This window comes from Vitis vinifera, chromosome 11 (genome assembly GCF_030704535.1).
Source record: "Vitis vinifera cultivar Pinot Noir 40024 chromosome 11, ASM3070453v1".
Taxonomy (NCBI): domain Eukaryota; kingdom Viridiplantae; phylum Streptophyta; class Magnoliopsida; order Vitales; family Vitaceae; genus Vitis; species Vitis vinifera.
This window is the reverse complement of record NC_081815.1, coordinates 17,725,019-17,737,519: the sequence shown is the minus strand read 5'-3', so window position 1 is coordinate 17,737,519 and position 12,501 is coordinate 17,725,019. Positions and strand designations below refer to the sequence as shown.

Genomic DNA, 12,501 nt, shown 5'->3' with positions numbered 1-12,501 from the left:
CACCCCCATCGAGTTGCTCATGAGTCATCAGGACAGATCGGTTACATCTGATGCCATACTGGGGCATATTTTCCCCCCTCATCTACGGAGATGATTGTTCTCTCACAGAGCTCTTACAGCTTTCATCACTCAGTCGAGGGATATCGTATTTGCTTCATGAGTCACTGTTTTGGCGATATTCATCGAGATGAGCTTTCATTGGAGCATGACATTCAGATTGTGACAATTACCCTAGTAGACTATTCTCTTGAGATTCCCTAGTGGATCATTCGATGTGATTATCTCGACTCACTAGTAGAGCATCTTTTGAGACTCATGGAGTCTCTTTAAGACCCTTTTGATGGATTGAGAGCATATGCGACATGCCACACTGGGGCATATTTCCCCCATCATTCTCTTTTCAGTTCGGTGTTCAGAGCTTCCGTGTCTTCCTTGTTACGACGTTCAGAGTCGTCATTCTCAGCTTGACGTTCATGGTTATTCAGTTTAGTTTGGCGTTCAGAGCCATTGTTTCGTTTTGGCGTTCAGAGTCGTACTTTCAGTTTTGGCGTTCAAAGCCATTTGTCCGTTTCAGTTTGGCGTTCAGAGCCATTGTTCATTTTCTTATTTGGCGTTCAGAGCCACTTTTTCCATTTGGCGTTCAGAGCCGCGTTTTCATTTAGACATCCAGTGCTATCGCTTTCCGTTTGGCGTTCAGAGCCACTATTTCTTCTCAGTCTCGACGTTCAGAGTCGTTACCACTTTCTGTTTGATGTTCAAAGCCACAATTGTTTCTCAATTTCGGCGTTCAGAGCCATTGTTAGTTTTTCATTCGGCGTTCAGAGCCGTAGTTCACCCTTGTTGGGCATTCAGAGCCATCTCTCCAGTTTTGGTGTTCAGAGTCATTATCCATTTCCAGCTTGGCATTCAGAGTCATTACATCTTCACTCGGCGTTTAGAGTCATGTTTTGTTTCATTCGACATTCAGGGCCACCATTCATTCACGGTTTAAGACATTCGGAGTCACCATGCCACACTTTCAGTTTGGCGTTCAGAGCCATCCTCATCACAGTTTCAGTTTTGGCTTTCAAAGTCATCACTATCGCATTCCCGGTTTTGGCGTTTAGAGCCATCATTATCACTTTTTTAGTTTTGGCGTTCAGAGTCATCATCATCGCTTCTCAGTTTTGGCGTTCAGAGCCATCCTCATTCTTAGCTTCGGCATTCAGAGCCACTCACTACAAGAAATAGGATTTTTGGTGACGGTTCCCAACCGTCACCAAATCTTATATATCCGTGACCAAAACCTATGGTCACGGTCTTATGAAACCGTGACCGAGCGTCACAATACCAGGCGTAGCTAAAAGTATTGGTCACGGTTTTCTAAGTGATCGTGACCATAAGGATTCATTTTTTTGTGACGGCCAGCCAAAAACTGTGACCAAAAGTTAAGAATACTTTGCTATTTATTAAGTTGATTTAGTCACGGTCAGGTAATAAACCGTGACTAAATGTATATTTATAGTCACGGTTAATAAAAATGACCGTGACTAAATGTAATCTTATGGTCACGGTCAATGCCTTAGCCGTGACTAAATGTAATCTTATGGTCACGGTCAATGCCTTAACCGTGACTGAATGTAATCTTATGGTCACGGTCAAATGCCCTAACCGTGACTAAATGTAATCTTATGGTCACGGTCAATGCCCTAACCGTGACTGAATGTAATCTTATGGTCACGGTCAATGCCCCTAACCGTGACTAAATGTAGTCGTATGGTCACGGTCAATGCTCCTAACCGTGACTAAATGTAGTCGTATGGTCACGGTCAATGCCCCAAACCGTGACTAAATATAAGTATATGGTCACGATAATTAAGTGACCGTGACTAATTATTAGGTCTATTAATCAATGGATGGCCGCCCTACCCCAAATTTTGGTGACGATTCATTATTGATCGTGACTAAAAGTACACTTATAGTCACAATTTTTTAGTGGCCGTGACTAAAATTTGTTATATTTGAAAATTATTTTTTATAAATTCAAATTTCCCAAACCTGTTACAAACCCATTTTAGACCTGTATATGCAATTAAGCAATTAAAACAATTTCAATATATTACAATCAATTATCCCAAGCTAGTTAAAAACTTATACATCCATGCAAGTCATTAAATAAAAAAAAACATAATGTAACAAAAAAAAAAAAAAAACAAACCAAACAAACAAATAACAAAGAGATTCAAATTTAGTTTCACATTCTAACATAATATAACAAATCAACCAAACATTACATAATAGTCATAGAAAGCAAAAAAAAGTTAGAAGAATCTATCATATAAATAAGTAGCATAATTTTCAAAAAAGTTAAGAGAATCTATCATATAAAGATGTAGCAAAATCTTCAAATTTCTACTGCTTTTGCTAAAATTGTTGCATCATTTGTTCTTGAATTTGTGCTTGCATTTGTGCTTGCATTTTTCTTTGCATTTCCATCATTTTTTCTTCAAACTCTTCTTTCACTTTTTCTCGTGTCTTCCTTTGAACTTCTATCAACCTTTCTTCAAATGTTTCTTTCACATGTGAGAGTTCCTCTTTCATATTTGAGAGTTCTTCAGTTGCAGTTGTAAACTTTTGTTCTGCAGCTATTAGCATCTCTTGGTCGTTTTCAATTTGTGTTGAAAGAATAACTCCTAATCGCCTTCTACTAGTAGAACCAAAGATTGAGGTAGGAGTAGGACCAAATCCATACCCTCGAACACGACCATGCCTCTCTGGACCCATGACTTAAGTATATATCTCATCTACATATGTAAATGCTACAGATGTAGATGCTCTAGATGATGCAGAAGTAGAAGAAGATGTCCCCTTAGGTTGGGATAGTAATTGCTGAAATTGATCCTGGAATTATAAAAAAAAAAATTAAAAATTGTTAGACTTTTAAAATAATTTAGTATGTGGCTATGATTGAAATACAAGAATATATAATTTATTTACTTCATTACCATAATCTCCTTAGAATGATCATCAACAAGCGTCTCATCTTTTCTTGTGTGTGTCAAGGCAAACATCTCAATTCTATTGGGCTCACTTCGATCCTCCTTCTTTTGTGCTTATTCTTACAAGTAAAACAATAGAGTTATTTATGATGAATTATTTATGTACAAACAAATCATATTAATAATAAATTTTCAACCTGTTCATATCGAATTTGAGCATAAATTTTTTATCTTGATGTATGCTTTATCACTTGCTTTGCCCTATTTGCCTTGTTTTTGTCTGAGATATCCTACATCAATGAAAAAATAGCAAATCACCTATATAGATAATAGAAACATAATAAAAGTTATATACATGAAGTATTAGGTTAGATATAACTAATAAATATCATTTTATGTGAATATAAGTATCATAAGATACATTATCAAGAAAAGATCATTATCTTTACCTTGGCCTCAAGTGTACCCCAAAAGTGGATGAGCCACCTCCAATCATCATCTGATAAGTGTGGAGGTTGATGGCACAATCTCTCCTCATTTGTATTATAAGGGTTATAATACTTGGCCTTTATTTTATTTCTATAGCTTCTAAACAAATTTCCACAACATTGAAGAATGTAGCTCTTACCTGTATTGCATTAAAATCTCATGTATAAATAAGAGGTATCATTTTTAAACAATAACATTACAATTTAGATTGAATAGTAACTAGCATATACCAATACTAAGGCCCAAATCTTTTCCTTCACATCTTCACTAACATGATTCCAATCTTGAACTTGGATGGGTACATTGTATTGAGATCGCAACAATGTTCCCATATAGCTTGACAATCTTTCCCCTTTTCCATCATAAACAACTTGCCCTCTGGTATTGAATCGTGTAGTTTTTTTTTCCCCGGGTTTCATACTAAGTAAATCTAAGTTACGCGTTAGGCCACGTGTTCTCTTTTTGCTAGAGGATGAACCTATTAAGAGTAATAATAAAAAGAAACATAATGCATTTAAATAATATATGATAAATATATTAGTTTTATATTTAAATAATATAAGATGGTAATGAGATAAAAATGAATGTTTTTATGGTTATAGGAATAAAGAAAAATAAAATAAAAAAGATTTCAATTACTTAATCAATAGTAATCCTAATTTAATTCCAATTAATATAAATCTTTCTTGAATATACCATAAAAATATTTAAGTAGTAAATAAATACATGGGTAGAAAGTCTTATCATGAGGTGTACCTATATATTAATTTTATATTTAAATATTATAGAATATAATTTTATATTTAATTAATTTTGCATTTAAATAATATATGATAAAGATATTAGTTTTTTATTTAAATAATATAAGATGGTAATGAGATAAAAATGAATGTTTTTATGGTTATAGGAATAAAGAAAAATATAATAAAAAAGATTTCAATTACTTAATCAATAGTAATCCTAATTTAATTTCAATTAATATTAATCTTATTTATATCTTTCCTTTCTTGAATATACCATAAAAAGATTTAAGTAGTAAATAAATACATGGGTAGAAAGTCTTACTTTGGGATACATCTAGTCATGAGGTGTACCCATATATTAATTTTATATTTAAATATTATAAAATATAATTTTATATTTAATTAATTTTGCATTTAAATAATATATGATAAAGATATTAGTTTTATATTTAAATAATATAAGATGGTAATAAGATAAAAATGAATGTTTTATGGTTATAGGAATAAAGAAAAATAAAATAAAAAAGATTTCAATTACTAAATCAATAGTAATCCTAATTTAATTCCAATTAATATTAATATTATTTATATCTTTCCTTTCTTGAATATACCATAAAAAGATTTAAGTAGTAATCTGGGATAGATATTAATTTTATATTTAAGAAATATAGGATATACTATAGAGAATAGAGATACACAAACATATTTTATATTTAAGTAGTAATCTTCATGAGCTTTACACAAACAAAAAACTTAGATGTTTACATCATTTGGAAGCCCCACTCCGCCTCTCTCTCAGCCCTCAGCCCACACAGACCTTTCTTATAATTATTGTTCATAGTCATAGCTACCAAGAATTCCAAGTTAGGAAGAAAAAAAAAATCATAAATACAGCAAAAAGAACTTCCACTACATGCTGCAGCAGGGGTACCAAATTAGGGAAATTAAGAAGTAAACCATGCCCAATCAATTGCTGGGAAATATTATTTGGATATCAAATTAGGGAAGCTATTAAGTGTGGTTTTTGTAGTGTTAAATCAGAGAGAAATTTAATTATATTATGAATTTCAAATTTAATTATTCTAAGAACAATGAATTACTCTAATAGAATTTAATGTATAAAAACATTTCAAACACTCACAATATATATCATTTTCAATTTTTCCAAAAGCACCAAAACCCTATAATAATGAAAATAAACCCAATAACAATGGAAATAACCCAATAACAATGGAAGTTCAAACCTAATCACAAACATTTCCAAAATACCAACTAACAAAACCCAAAAAAAAAAAAAAATTCCCAAAACTCACCAAAACCTAGAGAGATGATTTTCACGGGAGTTTCTTGGAGGTGGCTTCGGCTTTACTGACCATAGCTTCCATGGGGCTTCTTCGGCATGACTTCCATAAGCTTTTTCCGGCAATAGCTTCCTCCAAGCAATGGGGGCTATGGGTAGGTTTTGAGGGTTTTATGGCCGTGGGTTTTGGAGAAGAAGAGAAAATGGGTTGGCATGAGAGAGAAAGAAAGGCTTTATATTCAATTAGGAAAGTGATGTGGCCGTGGGTTATACCCACATGGTTAACAGAAAGACATTTTTCAATTAGAAAAAAATGTCTCATGGCTTTTTTTTATTGTTATTGTTATACCCAAAAAAAATTAATTTAATTTTATTGTTATACCCTAAAATTTTTTTGTTGTTATTGTTATTGTTCTTTGTTCAAAACTATTAATTTTGAAAGTTTTTCAAGTTTTAAAATTATCAAGTTTTTAAAATTTACAATTATTTTAAAATTTTAAATTTACAATTATTTTTAAAATTTAAAATTTAAAATTATTTTAAAATTTTAAATTAATTTTGAAAGTTTAATGTTTTACTCAAAGTGTTATTTTAAAATTTTTATTAAGTTTTATCAAGTTTTTTAAGCTTTAAAATTATCAAGTTTAAAATTTAAAAATTTTATATAAATAAAAAGAATAATTAAAAATAAAATATAACATATAAAAATTATTTTTTTAAACATATTTAAAAACATAAAAAATATATATTAAGAATATTTTAGGTTTCTAAATCAACTTTTATTTTAAAATACATCGGCAAACAAATTTTAAAAAATGTTTTAAAAAACTGTTTTTTGTATAACTGTTTATGAAAATGTCAAAATACTTCACAAATAAACCAATTCGAGTCCCCTCAGGGCCATTGGAGGTTTACCCGGTCGTTAACTTCAGGGTCCCGTGGGATTAGTCGAGATGCGCTTAAGCTGGTTCGGACATCCACGGTTATAAAAAAATAATAATAATAAATAAATAAAAATAAAAATAAAAAAATAAAAAAATACTTCACAAATAAAACTATAATTTATTGGTATTTTTGTGGGCCTTAGGTGCTTGGAAATGTTACACGTGCATCCTACTCCTACTTTGTCTTCATTATTTTCAGCCACGTGTCCCTTTATATCTTATACCAATCTATTATTATTTTATCATATGGTATCATTTTTCATATTTGACGATATTAATTTCTACCTTATCCCATATGCTTGTAGCTTAATTTCATCATACATTTGGACAATAAAATTTCAGACTTTCATTTGGTACTAAATATAATAAACATAAACAGAGAATGGTGCATTTAAGAATATTTTTCCATGAATTTTAACTTTATAAATTTGTTAATTTTACAAATTTAAGAATTATAAAAGTTTAGAACTTTTATTTTTAATCATAAACAGAGAATGCTATTTTTGTAATTATAAATTGTTTCTGTATTGCAAAAATCATAAAGATTAAATAATATTTTATGATTGAAAATTAAATAAAACTATAAACAATTTTACTAGTAATTGTTCATAGTAAAATTTAGTTATCATGACTATTGATACTTTAAATATAATAAGAATTATTTATCATATATAAAATCAAAATTATTTTTTAATTTGCTCACTCACTTGCATTTAAACTTTGTATCAAATAATATCAAATTGAACCATCATATTTTTAAACTAATATATTAAACTTTATTTTGCTTCTTATTAAAACATTAATCATAACAAGGAAATTAAATAATTTTAACTAAAGAAAAATAGGTAACACACTAATTTGTTTCTTAACTTAAAAAAAAAATAGTAATATAATTTTAAACTTTTTATAATTAATAAGAGCTCTTACTATTAATAATAATTTCTATTTATGATATATATATATATATATAAGATTTTCTAAAAAATTATAATAGGTAACCCAAAAATTGTTTAAAATAAATAATAGACTTTGGTCACGATTGTGTGAACCCCATGACCATATGTTCAAAATATTAAAAAAAAAACCTCTATGCATTGGTCACGGTCAAACGAAATTTGTGACAATAGGTTCTCATACAGTCACGGTCAAATCAATGGTGTGACTAAAAGTCACAAAATATCTATTTAGTGACGGTTTCACAAAAATCTGTGACTAAAACATCTTTTCATTACACTTTTTGTCACGGATGATAAAATAACCGTGACTAAAGTTATAGGCGCCAAAATTTCCCTCCAGAATTTTACAAATAGTCACGGTTTTAAATAAATCCGTGACTAAAATACCTCTTATCAATCCTTTTGGTGACGGTTGATAAAATCACCGTGACTAAACATGTTTTTTTTTTTTTTTCAAATTTGATTAACACATATAGTCACAGCCTTACCCTGGCCGTGACAAAATAATATCTTTGGTCACAATATTTGTGGCCGTGACTAAAGATTCGTCATTAAAAATCTATTTTTTTGTAGTGACTTCTCCATTTGTCTGCATTTAGAGCCATCATCATCGCTTCTCAGTTTTGGCGTTCAGAGCCATCCTCATTCTCAGCTTCGGCGTTCAGAGCCATCATCATCGTTCCTCAGTTTGGCGTTCAGAGCCATCATCGTTTCTTTAGTTCCGGCATTCAGAGTCATTCATTTCTTCCGGCGTTTAGAGCCATCATCACTTTTTAGTTTCGGCGTTCAGAGCCATCACCGTGTTTTCAGTTCGGCGTTCAGAGCCATCATCGGTTTTCAAATCGATATTCAGAGTCGCATACTCGGTTTCGGTGTTCAGAGCCACTTATCCATTTGTCGGCGTTCAAAGCCATCATCACTTTTTAGTTTCAGCGTTCAGAGTCATCACCGTGTTTTCAGTTTGGCGTTCAGAGCCATCATCGGTTTTCAGATCGACATTCAGAGTCGCATCCTCGGTTTCGGCATTCAGAGCCACTTCTCCATTTTTCTGCGTTCAGAGCCATCATCACATTTTCAGCTCGGCGTTCAGAGCCATCATCGTGTTTTCAGTTCGGCGTTCAGAGCCATCATCGGTTTTCAGGTCGACGTTCAGAGTCGCATCCTCAGTTTGACATTCAAAGTCATCATCATCACTTCTCAGCTTCGGCGTTCAGAGCCATCATCACCTTTTAGTTTCGGCATTCAGAGCCATCACCGTGTTTTCAGTTCGGCGTTCAGAGCCATCATCGGTTTTCAAATCGACATTCAGAGTCGCATCCTCGGTTTCGGTGTTCAGAGCCACTTATCCATTTGTCGGCGTTCAGAGCCATCATCACTTTTTAGTTTCGGCGTTCAGAGCCATCACCGTGTTTTCAGTTTGGCGTTCAGAGCCATCATCGGTTTTCAGATCGACATTCAGAGTCGTATCCTCGGTTTCGGCATTTAGAGCCACTTCTCCATTTGTCTGCATTCAGAGCCATCATCACATTTTCAGCTCAGCGTTCAGAGCCATCATCGTGTTTTCAGTTCGGCGTTCAGAGCTATCATCGGTTTTCAGATCGACATTCAGAGTCACATCCTCGATTTCGGCATTCAGAGCCACTTCTCCATTTGTCTGCATTCAGAGCCATCATCACATTTTCAGCTCGGCGTTCAGAGCCATCACCGTGTTTTCAGTTCGGCGTTCAGAGCCATCATCGGTTTTCAGATCGACATTCATAGTTGCATCCTCGATTTTGGCGTTCAAAGTCGTTATCACTTCTCAGTTTGACGTTCAAAGTCATCATCATCACTTCTCAGCTTCGGCGTTCAGAACCATTGTCACTTTTTAGTTTCGGCGTTCAGAGTCATCACCGTGTTTTCAGTTCGGCGTTCAGAGCCATCACCATTTCCCAGATTGACGTTCAGAGTCGCATTCTCGGTTTCGGCGTTCAGAGCTATTACTTATTTTCGTTTTAGCGTTCTGAGCCATTCCTTATCTTCATTTAGGCATTCAGAGCCACTACGTCTTCGTTCAGGCGTTTAGAGACATCACTTGCCTTTACTTCGGCGTTCAGAGCCACTGCATCACTCGTTCCGATGTTGGGAGCCATTAGGCACATACCCTTTCAAGCATCTTGAGTTTTTTCTTTCCTTAGTGTCGGCGTTCAGAGCCATAGTTCAATTTGGCATTCAGTGCCGCTATCATCTTTTCTTTAGTTTGGCTTTCAAAGCCATTGCACATACCCATTCATGCATTTTGAGTCACCACGTTTTTTTTCCCTGTCGACATTCAAAGTCATTTCTCCTTGGTTGTATCATCCAGGGTCACGACCCCCGGCATTTGTATTCATTGGCATTGCGCATTTGATTCTCTTGATTTTGACATTCACCCTTACTTACCTCACCCAGTCACCCTGTGCTTATCGCTTATTCATCATTGCTTGTCCAGATTCCTGTTCATTTGCACACGACACAGTCCCTTGAGTTCACGACACATACCTTGATCGTGTTGTTAGGCACCTTACATTCGTCCTTTTCATGAAGCTCAGATCGGGTAGTCTCCTTTGGACGTAGTCTTTTCCATTCTCCAGAGTGGTTTGACCGTTACTCATCCTTGGTATGGTCTTTCGAGTCACTTCTGGAGACGTTCTTAGAGGGAGCCTGGGTCCTCAGCGTGGCTTCCGAGACATTTCGAGACATCATTTTCTCTCAGGTTTAGAGCCTTCATGTTTGTCTGTTAGTTTAAGTGAGTTCGTGTTTCACTAGTGTCGTTATGGGGGTCTCCTAGGTTCTTCGGTAGAGTTCACTTCATTCTACTCACTATTCACACTTCCTTTTTACTTTAGTGTTCATGTTCCTTACATTCGTGAATTCTACCGAAAAGGGGCATATTTGTAGACCCCTTTAAAAACAGGGAAGAGGGGGGGTCCTTTCTTTGGTTTTAAAAACACCCGGTAAGTTGTTTCTTAGGTTTTGGTTTCTTTTTTTCATTCCTTTTGAAAACGGGGGGACCCTTTCCCACTGAAGCGGAGATGCGTGGATAGGTGGCTGTGGAGCTGGCTCGCCATGGTGGTGGTTGGATGCTGATGACCTGCTCCAAGGACGCACAGTGGAGCAGGTCCGTGGCTTGTGGGGGAAGACAAAACAGAGGAATGATAGGGCAGAGAGGGAAGAGGTCCTGGAGAGGGGGAGATCCGGTGAGAGTTGGAGGGCTTAGGAAGAGATAACTGGCCAGAGAGAAGGAGAAACACGCATAAGGATCGCATTGATAGGAATCGATACAGGCATGTGTTCCTACAAGCTATCGGTTTTTCCATTTCCATATCATTTTGTTGAGTTTTTTTTTAGTATCATTAGGTTCTGTTTTGGTGTCCATATCTGTTCATTTGTATCTCTAGTTTGTTTCTATGGTATCCGGGTTTGCTTTCACTTGATTCACCCTTGACTTCTAGCCCATTTTGTATCCTCTGTTTTGGGATTTCATATGGAACATTGGCATTCACGTTTTAGTCTCGTTTTAAAGCTCATTTGAAATTTACTTCAGCCCATTCCTGAGCTCATTGATTAATATGTGAAATGAGGTTTGCGGGGCTCCATTTTGGTTTCCCATTGTTTTGCTCTCCTTGTTGTTTTTCCCTGTCTTTGGTTTTTGATCCAAGTCGTGTCCATTCTCCCATTTCTACCTAAGAAGTCTAGGTAGAGATGTCTTTTTCTGGAGGTCGTATAAGAGTTTCCCGGGGTGTGGTTTTCTGCCTAGCTTGACAAGCCGACATCACTACCCGCACACCCATTACCATATAGCTATGCACCATCAGTTTTTCCAATATCCACCATGCTCATCACCACTATTCTCACTCTTTACTTCTGTACCCATACCCATCAAATCCACTTCCCCAATACCTCTCACTATACACCTCTCTCATCACCGTTTTCACCATCCCAAACCCGCTTACCCATTCTTCTCACCACCATTCTCATTCTATACCCCTCATGCATGTCACCTAAACCTTCACAATACTCATAAACATTTCGCCACCTTTTCTCTCTCTACACCACAACCCTTCACACTCATGGTTTTCTCATTAATTTACACCACTCTATGCCATCCATGCATGTACGTACCCTTCAAGACACCCCCTTACCTGTCCTGCCATGCATCATCGATCCCATGAAACCCACCATCCACCTTCATTCCACATGCCCACTGCCTAACTCACCTCTTCATTCCATACCCGTGTACACTAACTCATCCGTTTCATGTCTCTATACCCATGCTATTGCCCGTTTTCATTAACCTATCCCATGCCTCCTATATCCACCAAAACTATTCTGCTCGTGTACACCATTTCCTTACATTCCATGCTCGCCAACCTTTTTTTTTTCTCCTCCGACTTAGACTTTTTCCGTGTGCTGGATTGCAAGTTGTCTCATCAAGAAGAGATGGACTAAGCGCTTAAATCAGTTGGAGAATGGCAAGGATGAGTGCTGTCCGTTTTCACTATAAAAATCAAGGCTTCATTGTCACAGTTGCAAGGTGTAGGGATGCCATTGTCGTGCTCCCTGATAGGCCCGAGCATGAGACTGGAACACACGCCCGACTTGGTGGCTCCATTGCCCAAAGTTTGAGTTTTCCTCTGACACGCGCATGCGTCTCGCGACATTAGAAGGTTCCGTCATGGATAGTGAAGATCAGGGGAATTTCAGCAGGTGGGGCAATGTCTCGTGGTGCTGGCTAGAGACTTGGGAGCCCAAGTTGTAGATAAGATGCAGGGCCACCATCATTGGTCCACTTCCAAAGCCCTTTTGATGATGGGCTTGGATTTGGGCTTGAGGTTTGCTGATGGACTTGGAGGCTTGAAGTTTGCTGATGGACTTGGGCTGGACCAAGGTTGTTAGGGTGATTTTATTATTATTATGGGCTTGAGGTTTGCTGATGGACTTGGACCGGACTAGGGTTTTATTATGACTAGGGTTGCTAGGGATTATTATTGTTATTATTATTATTTCTACTACTATTATTATTATTATTATTATTATTATTATTATTATTATTATTGTTATTATTGTTAT

General features: G+C 35.6%; 1 long non-coding RNA gene across 3 annotated transcripts; it reads right to left on the bottom strand.

Moving 5' to 3' along the window:
- Positions 1 to 2,216: 2,216 nt before the first annotated feature.
- LOC104880790 (uncharacterized) lies at positions 2,217 to 5,747 on the bottom strand. Of its 3 annotated transcripts, XR_002031106.2 has the most exons (5): positions 5,524 to 5,747; positions 3,428 to 3,606; positions 3,176 to 3,268; positions 2,985 to 3,097; positions 2,217 to 2,880 (listed from the first exon to the last, which is right to left on the bottom strand). It is a non-coding gene; the product is annotated as an uncharacterized LOC104880790 (long non-coding RNA). The 3 variants fall into 3 exon arrangements; XR_786935.3 differs by having other exon boundaries at positions 2,985 to 3,268; XR_786936.3 differs by lacking the exon at positions 3,428 to 3,606 and having other exon boundaries at positions 2,985 to 3,268; positions 5,524 to 5,738.
- Positions 5,748 to 12,501: the final 6,754 nt, after the last annotated feature.